Here is a 12,485-nt window from a genome sequence, read left to right as displayed (position 1 = left end):
AAAATGGAGTGATTCCCGCCTCATGGGAAAGTAACTTTCCCATGTTTCTCATGGGAAAGACTTTTCCATGAAACGTGGGAATCACATTCACATGGGAATATAACTTTCCCTTCTCTCTCCTTTGAAAACTCCAACCAAACAAGAGGCATCTCATTACTTTCCCGTTGACCACACTTTCCCCCCTTCTTTTCCCGCGAACCAAACGAGCCCTTAGTTCTAGGTTGCGTTCCGGGCTCGTTACAGGTTGTGGGTGCACTTATTTACAATTATTGGCAATCAGGCTACCAATCAGGGGAATGGGAGCCGTTGGATCTCGCTGTTATTGCACGGAGTGGGTGGCGGGATGCCTCGTGGCCAACCGATCAGCTGCGAGAGAATGGAGAGTCACCAATACGGGAGGAAACCATAAGCCCTTTGGATGAATCTAATCATTGTACCTGAAACAAGGAAGAAAGTGGAAAGGAGTATCTTTAGGCATTTGGCCTTGGATGATCCACGTCGGTGTGGACTTTTCCGCCTTTGGATATTAGGGAGTTGGAATACTTACTCTTTTACTAAAGTTCTTTTTTATTAATAGATAAAAATGATGATCCCTTTGACGCCTTTAGAGAAACGTTATATTGATTTGGACCCATTCTGTTAGCAAATTAGTTTGGATTGACAAGACTAAAGCCAGGGGTAAATTGATCAGACACAAAAATCCAACCAAACTTGGATCCATCCTATCTGAATTTTGAGGTGGGTTTGTACTGGCAGTACTTTAGCTATAATTAAGTATGGGCCAGATTTTCTAATCCAATTTTTAAATAAATTAAAATAGATATTAGAGTTCTGATCCAACTTAGATCATGAAGGCAGAGTTCGATTTAGGTTAGAAGAATTTACATTAGGTTGAATTTTGTTCTTTCATTTTTTTAATAATGTCCAAGGTTTGATTATCTGATCTCATTCTAGAGCAAGTGTTTAAGGAAAGAGATGCCAACCAACTAAGCTGACAATTATTAGTGGATTAAGCTGGTAAGATTTGTAAGAATTGGATTTGATGTATTAGATTGGATCCATTAGGAATGAGCCTTGCAAAATAAAGAAGTTAGGGTCAAAGGGCTCATCTCAGGCCATGGATGTTGACCCACAAGTAAAGTCTAGTTGTGCATATGTTGAATCTAAATAAGATTTGGACTAGTAAGTACTAACTCATTTTTAAGCTATGATTTGTCCATTATAATAATTTTGGAGATACCTTGCTACATTACTGCAAATTGGAGTATGGTATTTGCAAAATGCACATTATATGGCAGTGCAAGGATGCAAAGCTTCATGAATGGACTCCACTCTCAAAACTAGTTATAAAGTAGAATAGACATATTGTGCAATATCTAAGTATATTTTATTAAATAGTCATTGTTATGCAGCAGGAATAATAGTCATAATTTGATATCTTCCTTATTTATCTAATTAGAAAATTAGTTTTGAAATTTAAATACTTATGTTCATATAGAAAATAATTATTCAATTTAGGTAGCAAAAATAATCATGCAGTATCGTTATTTCGGTACTCTCATATTTAGTTCTAATTTCATGAAAAAAGGTGTAAGCATTATTTTATTCCAAAAAGATCCTGTTAAAAAGTTAAGAAGATAGTTGCCATTGTTTCTACCATAACAAGTAATGGGCTCAGATTATTTGGTGAAAATCGAGGTATATTCAATATAGCTGGAGTCAAATTCAATTTAGGTTGCCATTATAGAACTCTCTGCCCAACAAATCTCATTCCAATAAAAGTTATTTTGTTAGTGCCAATTATTAAAATGGAACTACCAAAAGCATGGTTTCGACCTTTTAACTTCCAAGTTATATCGAAGGTGTTAATATCAAGTTTCTAGTCTTTTGGTAGTTGTACAAGAGACAAGTTTAAATCGCATCTGTGCCAAAGTTTATTAGGATTTAGAGTAATGTGGGGAAAGGCTACCTCCATTATGCACTCCTATTATCTATATGTAATTCTTTTTTTCAATTTGAAAGATGTCATTCTTGATTGAACCATATATGCTCAACTTGGTTTTAAATATTTTTTAAGTTATAATGTATGGTAAGATTGAGTAGGATTATTTAATATTTATTTATTTATTTGAAGTAAAGGAGTTGGGTTGGGATTCATTTAATGACCTAAAAAAAATTTCATTTTGGATCAAGTAGATTTTGGCCCAATACAAAGTCCAAACATTTAATTTTTGTTATGCTTTTACCTATCTTCTCTCTTCTATGTATCTCTTTTCCATACTGCTTAAATGGACAAGGAAGATAAATACCTTGTCCTAATTTTTAGAGAAAATAAAAAGGACATAGGAGAAAGAAAATAGCATTTATATGATTCAAACCCATGTCCTTCCTTTAACTTAGTTACCTTGATAATATCATAAATTCAAAGAAAAATATAATAATATAGAAGAAAAATCATCTCCCCTCCTACATAAAGGCAACTTTCTTCTCCATAAAGAATCAATTTGAAATTGTTTTGGATTAGATTCTACCAAGCCTAACAAAATAAATAGAATAGAAAAACTTAATTTAAAATAACCATATGGCAATTTGATTAACAACATATAAATTGAACCTGAATATAAAATCTATCTATATATAATCCTATTTAGTCCAACCTTATATACAATCTCATTCGGATGTAATATTATTAACTAAAATTAACAAAATGCAGAACTCTAATCTAACCCTCACAATAATTACTTTGACTACCGAAACCACAAGATAACACTTATATTGCTATTATTTAAATTTTATTCTTTTACTTTATTTTTGTTAAAAAATTTATTGATAATGTATCACCACCAAAGTTTAAACCTACTTCTTCCAAGAACAAGTCCTTAGTAGAGGGGAAGCAATTTTTTATTTTAATTTGACGGTAATTTCTTTTTCATATATCAAGTATTGAAATCTCTTTCTTTCTATAAACAACTTGTACTTTTGTTAAAAAAAAAAAAGTCTCCTCCCACACAATAAGTGTATTTTGCTTGTATAATATTAACAAGATAGGAAAAAGTAAGCCATCCCCTCACTAGAATTCATCAAAAAAAAAATATCAAACAAAAATCAGAGAAAAAAAAACCAAGTCATTTTCAATGGTCATGCCATTATTCTTAATATCCTATTAAAGAGTTAAAAAAATATTATTTTTCATATTTCTTTCTCTTGCTTGATTATTGATTATCATACAAAAATGTTGTGTTGGACCTTTCCCCTTCCTTTATTACTATAATAATGAGCTATCAGATTATGTATGGTAAGCATCAAATACTCTTAATTTAGCATTGGGACTTTTTTTCATAAACCCTCACTCTAATTATTATTCCAATTATTTTATTTGTATATTTTTATTTTTTCTCTTGAAGTGGGGGTATTTTGCTGGTAGAAGTTTAATGGAATACAACTCTAAATTGAATAGAGAAGGTGAGATCTTATAGCTTTTTATTGTTGTCTCTCACTCTTATAGTCCTCGCTTTTATTCTCTTGGTGGCTTGGACTCCATACCTAAACTATTCTTATAATGAGATTCTCTTACTCATTTATCCTATTTTCCTCCCATCTTAACTGGTTTGAGGAAGATTTGCTATTGGTACACTAGATTATTGGTGAGAATCTAATTCTTTTGTTTTAGTCATTTGATCATTAGTAAAGTACCAAGGGTTGTATAAGAATATTATTTGAATGGAAAGATTTTACTGAAGTCAACAAGATTTAACTATATGTATTTTCATTATGATTTCTCAGAGGATTAATGCCTAGGTTCATGAATACGTCTCATCATGTTGATGTGTGAAAAGTATAAAAGTATGATAAAACATAGTTTGACAAAAAAATATATATACTACTTTTAGGGCTGGTCCCTAAAGATGGAAGGGCTATCTCCGCTTCTTTCCAACGGATCATTGGAGATAGAAGTAGTATTTCTATTCTGATTGATCTCCAGATGATGTAGGCTAAGAGCAAGCTAGGCCCAAAAATAAATTATCAAGACCTAAGAATCTATTGACAATGGATAGTGCAATGTCAGAATTCAATAAATAGTGCACTAGCCACCATCAAAAAGCTTCTGATAATAGCCTCTTACCATATGAAGGTTTCAATCCTTATTTGGGATGGTCTTCAAGTCCTAAGAAGCCAAGGTAGCTTTATTCGCTATTAGAATATCCAATGGCACTATAACTAGCATTGGGAGCTAATATCTTCTAGAAAACAGAGAGCAGTAAGATAGCCAAGTTTAGTTAGCTTACAAGTTGTTTCTCTTGTTTCTCCAAACTCTAAGGGTACCCAAATGTCCCTAACTTTGTAATAGACCTAGAGCCTATAAATACCCTCCTTTATATTCAATTTTGGTCATTGAAAAATTAATAAAGCTTATTTTATTGGATACACTCTGGTGCTCTCTATCTATGTAGTGTATTCTATGCTCCCCTGATAGATCTAGAGAATGGTAACACGACTAGATGATAGAATCCTTAGCAACATCAAGGTTCTTCTGGTAGTGAAGCAACAAGTAACTAGTTATCCCCCTTCTAGTTTATTTGTTAACATTTAGATCCTAGCCTTTTGAATCTTTAAATTGATAATTGCAACAAGTTACTAGTTATCCCATGAGAAATTGTTAATTTAAATGGGACCTAAATATCACATGAGAAAAAAATTAGAAAATAACTAAACTAGCCTTAATTAATATAACATCCGCCCAAGGTGGAGAATAACCATAAGACGCTATGGGTCTGGAGCTTGATCTTGATGAATTATCAGAAAAGAGCTATGTGTCAAGAAAAAAGTAATTTAGATCCCCTAGACAAGTCTTAATTAATATAACATCCACCTAAGGTGGAGAATGGCCATAAGGCGCTATAGGTCTGAAGCTTGATCTTGATGAATTATCAGAAAAGAACTATATGCCAAGAAAAAAGTAATTTAGATCTCTTAGACAAGTGGATGCCTCTAAAATTTTTTGTTGCAGAGAACTAGTATCAAGAGTTTTATCGCTTGAGCTAACCTGCTTATGATTGAAGCCAAGTCATGGAATCACAACTGAAATACCTATCAAAAAGAAGAGTTATCACACATATACTAATTTGAATTCTTTTGATGATAGGCCGCCAGAGCTATCATAATTCTATATATAGACATAGAAATCTTCATCCACAATGATAATGTTAAGAAATCTTATCTACAGTATTGGACAAGTAGAACTCAGAATCAGCAAATGATACATCCGCATCCCTGATCTTTATGATATGGTGGGTGGGGAAGCGATAACAAAATCTTGTTAGAAAGGATGCTTGTTGCCGAATGCTAGTCGAAAATTAAGAATGCTCATCATTAGATGCCAAATAGAAAGTTTATCGTCAGTCGCTCGTTGGGAAAGGATGCTCATGGTGGGGTGGCAAAGCAAAAATGAAACCTTAGCCATTCAATCTCAAAGAGGAGAAGACTCATAAAGATAAAAATCTTCGAAGAGATCAAAGAGTTGAAAAAGTAAAAGAAAATTCTTATTTTCTTATAGGAATAATTTTAACTTTTTATAATAGATAAATGGTTTCGCTAACGCTGTCAATTTAACTAGGTGTAACTGTAGATTTACAAAATATAAGGTATAAATGTAATATACATAAACCTTAGGAGAGTTTTTGTGTCATTTTAAAAAATTGTATGATGTGGCACTTGGGTCCCATAATTTACTATTGGACTAATGTTTTTTAAATTATGGGTTAAAGTATTGAATAAAAATAAACTTCAGGGTCGTAAGCTTAGGTTTTTCATACTATTAGGTGTAAATTTAATTTATCCCTAATCTTAGGAAGGCTTTTGTAATTTATGCATAAATAAAATATACCATCCTACTAGTATTTGGGTGCCAGGCTAATGGATAGCTTTATTTTCAATTATTTTATGTTTTTCATGTTAAGATTCTATAATTGTAATTGAAAAATAATCTTGGCTTGACAGTGCATCTAAGTCCTAGGAAAATAACTTTTTCTTCTTCTCAGCCCAAGAGTAGTTTCAGCATATTTTCATTGGCTATAGTTTAATTAAAGGATTTGAGATACTTCGAAAACAAACATAGTAGTTAACTTACTTAAGCTAGAGATAGATTAGATGCAAACTAAATCGTAATTAGTAGATTTTGAGGAGCTCCTTAGGCTATAGATTGCATCAAAATTCATGGCTCGGGAAAGAAAGTAAAAGTGAATGGTAGCGATTTGAGAGTCATTTCCTAAAATTTTTGGGATAATATGTGCTTGTGGAAAATGCATTGGATCTTGAGAAGAAAGTGGAACAAAGAGATTGATTAGGTCTTTTATCACATCATCATTTTTTCTCTTTTTATGTTTTAATTTTTTATAAAAAATTATATTATGTGACCTAGCTTGGTGATAGAGCTGGAGACAAATGGGCAAAAGCATCGTGTAGTTATTTGGATTGTAGTTCATTAAGCTCTTGCATGCTTTTTGCGTAACGTATGTCGCGTGAATGATATTTATGTGCCTAAGAATAAAGGTTGTAGAAATCTTCTACAGCTAGGGCTGCATTGCATTAGGGTTTTTTTAGTATGCAAGCATGATGATCTTGTCAATGGAGACAAAACGAATATGATCGATGGTGATGGAGCTCTATTGAAAGATGATGGTTGGGAGCAAAGACATGACATTTTTATCATTAGATTTAGACTATCTAGTGCCTTTTTAGCTTGTTTACTATGAAAACTCTTTTTAGATTTAAATAATCTATTTGATATAAAAATCATAATGTCCAGTCTATAATTATTGTTTTGGAAATATCAGCATCCTATTTTTAAAATATCACTATAACTTTGTAGAAAGGCTGATATAGTAGTGGATTAGAGAAATAAGAGAGAGGCATAGATATAGAGAAGAGATAGAAGGGTAATAACTATAGCTTACCATGGGTGCATGACATTGAAAGAATAATCTAAATTTCATGCAATTTAATTTGTGGATTCATAAAATGGCACCATATATAATTTCCAACATATTCTATTGGTTGACCAATGCATCAGTGAATTAAATATTTAAAATAAAATTTTCAAAATTTCTGGATGTCATTAGCAATATTGTTACATGTGTGGAGAAGGTGTTTTTCTCCCACTCACTCTTATCATTAAAAAAAGAAAATGAGAAATCCAGTTATAAACATCATCTTGGATGACCCTTGAATGTAATTGCAGTAATGCATATTTGACTCTATATTCTTATCTTCATGGAATTATGACAAAGTTTAAGTCGGCACAAGCCAAGCTACTATTCTTCATTATCTCCAAAAGTATTGTTACTCGTTTTCACGAGCCTCTAAACACTCACAAGAAACTTGTGTGATTCCCTCTTCCGATGCCAACTTAAGATTGCCATATGAAAACAGCATACGAGCAGCCCATACACATAAGCTCAAGTATGCGCGTGGCTTCAATAGATTAGATTCAATCTTGGATACCAAACTCAGAACCAAGTGGTAGCATCTGAACTGCAAATTTAGACCTAACCATCCAAGAAAATCTCCCTTCTTGATTCCAAACGCCAACATCGTGGCCGTCTCAAATTTCCTTAACAGCAGCACAAACTTAGGCTCGTTTGGAAGAGTTTTTGGAGGGCCAAAAAGTACTTTCTGACTCTCTAAAAAAACTTTTAGATGAAATAGGAGTGTTTGGTAAAAATTTAGAAAAGTTGTTTTAGTTTTTTCAGAAAGCTAAAAATAGCACTTTTAGGCCCAGTCGGGGAGCTTTTTTTTTTTTACCAAAATACTCATGATAAAATATAACAATTACACAAAATATCTCTTTAATAATTGTTTAACCAAATTTATTACCTAGCTAAAAAAAATTTTATATTATGAAAAATTAATTTATGCAAATAATTATAATATTTTATATCTTTATTATTGTATTATACTATAAATATAATACTATATTACATTATATCATAATATATTGATATATTTTGTTAAATAATTTAATATTATAATAAATTATTATGATATAGTATACAATATTATATTACTATATTATAATAATATACTACATTACAATAATATTACACTATATTATATATTTGTGTATTAATATATATTATATTTTATTATGCTCTATTGTATAATACTATGCAATGTTTTTTATGGTTATTTTGTCATACCAAAAGTACTTTGCAATGCTAAGGTTTCTTCTTATCTCTTGGGATTCCCCACCCCCCGGCTATCTAAAGGTGAATTTCGATGGTAGCGGCCCAAGAGTTGATGGTGGGAGCGGTGTAGGTTTTGTGATTAGAGGCCACGACTCATAGCTGATTGCTACTGATGGGCGACGGATCGATGGGCTCTCAGCTACAGGGATGGAGCTCAGGGCAGCATTGGAGGGGTCTCCTGTGCGAGATGGAGGTTAGGGGTCGAGCACATTATCTTAGAGGTAACTCGGCCACAATGATCGATTGGATACAGAAGAAGGAATGAAGGGGGGATAGCAGTCCCCTATTGTGCGACATCAGATTGATGCTGAGAGATTGCAATGCCTTTCAGGTAGTGCACGTGTACCGAGAAGTGAACAGGACTGCAGACTAAGTTGCATCTGTAATAATCCCAAAAATTTTTATATAAAAAAAGGATAGAATAGTCCTTTAAAATTGATATAAGGGGTAAAATTGGAAAGAATCAAAATATAATGGCATAGTTGTAGATGCGTTGAAGTGGTAAGGATAAAATTGGAAGGAGTTAAAAATTAATGGCATAATAGTAGATATATTGAAGTGTTAGGGGCAAAATTGAAATTTAATAATATTAAACAAAGGGTGAATAATGCTTGATGTGACTTAATTCATGGGTTGGTGCTGTGTCCGTGGGATGAAACAGAGGAGGAAAGGGAGTCTCAGGCGGTGACAGAGAGAAGGAAAAGAAGAAGAAGAAAAGAAAGGAAAAGAAGAGGAGGAAGAAGAAGAAGAAGAAGAAGAAAGAAGAAAGGAAGGGAGCTCCGGTTGCGCTGCCAACTGAAGGAAAAAGAGTAGATCTCCTTTCCCTCTACGCAAAAATCTCGATTTTTCGAAGAAAAAAAGATATATACCCATCCCTACCTAGTCTTTTGATGAAATTAGGCTATACAAAGGGTAGATGTAGTCTAGTGGGATCGGATAAGGGTTGTAGAGGTAGTTAAAAGAGGAAGAATTAGATTTCGACAAGTTTTTCCGGCACTGCGGAAAAACTGTGTCGAAGTTTCAACTTCGGTGAATTATTTTGGGGGTCAATCGGTCTCTGATGGTAATGCATGTTATCTCTCTGGAAACCTCTATAAGTGTAGAATGTTAGGTAAAAATTTCATAAAATTTGGAGTTTGGAAAGTGGAACAAAACCGGGATGAAGTAACCCACTGTCAGTCCGGGTTATTGTTCACCCAAGATGAAAAAAAGTGAGAAAATGGTGGGAGTCGCCTCAAAACGCGCCGGAGTCGACTCGAGGTCAACTGGAGTCGACTCCGGGCAGATTGAGGTTGACTCATGCCTCAGAGGGGTCGACTCACGAGGTTGGGGGTCGACACTCTCTGAGAGTCCAGAAAATGAAGTTTTGCGGCTCTGTTGTCAGGATCGACTCATGAGGTTGGGGTCGACTCACGCCTCAGTGAAATTTTTAATGAAGAAGGATTTTGACTCTTTCTCGCATCTTGACCCTATAGCAGTAGCCTAAGGTATGTGTGTGATGCTTTTGCATCATAATACATATAAGGGAAAGATTTATTGATAGAAAAAAGAGAAAAAAAAGAATTTAGAAAAGGGGGGAGTTGAATCAATTAAAGTTTTCTATATTATGATTGGCACGCAAATTATGGCCCTTGATACAAGACTAAATATATTGTAAATGCATATATCAGTTGGGCAAGAAGCTAGGGAATAAGAGGAGGAAGTCCTTTACTGCCTACTGTAGATTTTTGGAGGTGTATCAGGGCTGTGCTGGATTGACAGGTGAGTGGGAGTTTATACTTTGCACCATGAGCACATTCCTTAGTCATTTTCATGAATGTTGCCAAGTGTGACTTGATTCCACCTGAACTTATTGATTAATTGTTGTGGTAGATTTCTCTATGTTTTGTTCTCCATGCTTGATTATTCTGTACATGCATTTGAGGGAATATTGAGAGGAATTACGAGGGATAGATGAGTAATTAAATTGGTTCCAAATTATGAAATGACTTCTTTTGTAAATTGATTTCATTTCCTCTATTTCAAAGACTTGTGAGTGGTAGTTTTGATTATACTCCTTTATGAGTAGTTAAATTGGTTCCGAGTTGTGAAATGACTTCTTTTGTAAATTGATTTCATTTTCTCTATTTCAAAGACTTGTAGAGCCCTTTTTTGTGGTATATTAAGTTGCATTGTACTCCCTTGACCTCTCATTCCCAACCCTGATGTTAGTTTATGATTGGGTCGGAGTCGAGTGAGTGGTAGTCTTGATTATGCTCCTTTTTAGTAGAGTATTGGGAGGGTGCATTATGGCATTATGCATGGCTTGATAGTATCTACAGGACACCTATAGTCGATGGGATTAGACATCGGTCTGTGTATACATAGTAGCCTTCTGGGTGGGCGGAGCCCAGTCCCTTCCTGGGAGGACACGGCCCTAGGCGTAGGATCGGTCAGTCCTACGATTTATATTCTGCTTGCCGTCGGGCATAGTAAGACCCCGCGAGGTGCAGTATGGCTTTTCGCGGATGTAGAATTTCCGCGAGATGCCATTTAGTATTCAGATGTGAGAAGAGTCTCACGATTTTTTATGGATTTCTGTTCTGGATACTGGCCAGCATTTACATGATCAGTGTGATGTCTTATTCTGCAGATGCATGTGATTGTAGAAAGTTGTTGTGGTTCGTCTGGGGCGTAAGACTCACCTTCCGATAGCTATTTATCAATGTTTCAGCATATTGACACCCGATTTGTATGTTCCAGCATTATGATCTGTCGAGTATATTCATGAGTAGCATATATGATTACTTGATTATTCCATATGTGCTCCAGATGAGTTGATTGTGATTGTTGTGATATTGATGATTTACTCCATATTCTCTATGTTGAGTTCATGTTCATCTTGTTATTGAACTTGAGATTTCATCTCGAGCCATGATTATATTCTGTCTCATATGCATAGTACTCTCTACTCCACTCACTGAGTATTCATATACTCACTCTCCAGTTTGGTGTTTTTGATTGCAAGGCAGGTATTGTATAGAGAGAAGCAGGATTAGTGGTTGCCTGCTAGCTGTGCCGCTCCATAATATACTGTAGATAGAGGTTTATACCTTTTGGTGTATTATAAACCTTCTGTTGTATGTAGTGTATAGTTACAGTCATAGATCCTGTTGTGGATATGGGTTTGACCATGGATGGAATGGGAACTAGATTTTTATACTGATGAGTTATATGCCTGTGATGATGTATTGATATATATTATTCAGGTTTATTATGTGACAGATTATGTGATTGCTGCTCTGACAGGTAGTGTTGTTGTATGTATTGAGATAATCCTGACAGGTCACCATCGGAAAGATGATCATTTTGTGCATGCATCATGCCAAAATTTTTCAGAATTTATTGATGATTGATAGGTAGTAGGATTCTACGTGGTGGCTGGTGGCCTTATGCCTACCCGCACCCTAGGACCGTCGCGGCGGCCCGCCGGAAGCGGGGCGAGGGTCATGACAGAAGTGGTATCAGAGCAAAGGTTAAGAAGAGTCCTGTCAGAGCAATAGGATGAGTCAGGATTAAGTATAGGATTATACTATGGAGCATAGGGTTTTTTATGTTATTTTATGAGTCATTTACAATTCAGTAAGATATATTTGGCGATGAGACTTAAGAGTTGTTTTTTTTGGCTCTACTTGAGATAAAATTTTATATCATTCAGTTTACAATCAAGATTTGTATTTTGATAGAAAGTCAATTAATAAATTCGGAGAATATTGATCAGAGTTGTGCACCGAAAGTATAGTGGATCGAGTCAATTTAAATTGGTCAAAAATATTGACTGTGATGGGAGACTAGATTTTTCAATAATGAAGGTTTGTGTTAATAAGAGAAGGTGAATATTGTAGATTCTCAGATTAATTATGATATGACTATGCGATCTCTCTGATAGTTTTTGCTATTTTTGCTATGTTAAGAGATAATTTATGTAAACTCATTATAAATTCTTGACTGCTAGGTAGCCGTAAACAATATGGAGGATGAAAGAGAAACAAGGGCACCTTCCCCGGACTCTAATAGCCAATCAATTTCACAAACTACTCCACACTCCATAGCAACCCAGGCAGACCTAGCAGGAGTGTACCAGTTAATGGCACAACTGCTTGAGCAACAGCAGCAGATGCAGTTGGCTGCCCAACCTGTACAACCGATGGATTCCTATTACGAGAGGTTCCGTAGGCTGAATCCACCAATGTTTGATGGTGG

Source organism: Phoenix dactylifera, unplaced genomic scaffold (assembly GCF_009389715.1).
Source record: "Phoenix dactylifera cultivar Barhee BC4 unplaced genomic scaffold, palm_55x_up_171113_PBpolish2nd_filt_p 000194F, whole genome shotgun sequence".
Lineage (NCBI taxonomy): Eukaryota > Viridiplantae > Streptophyta > Magnoliopsida > Arecales > Arecaceae > Phoenix > Phoenix dactylifera.
The sequence above is the reverse complement of the archived record's forward strand: the minus strand, read 5'-3'. Positions refer to the sequence as shown.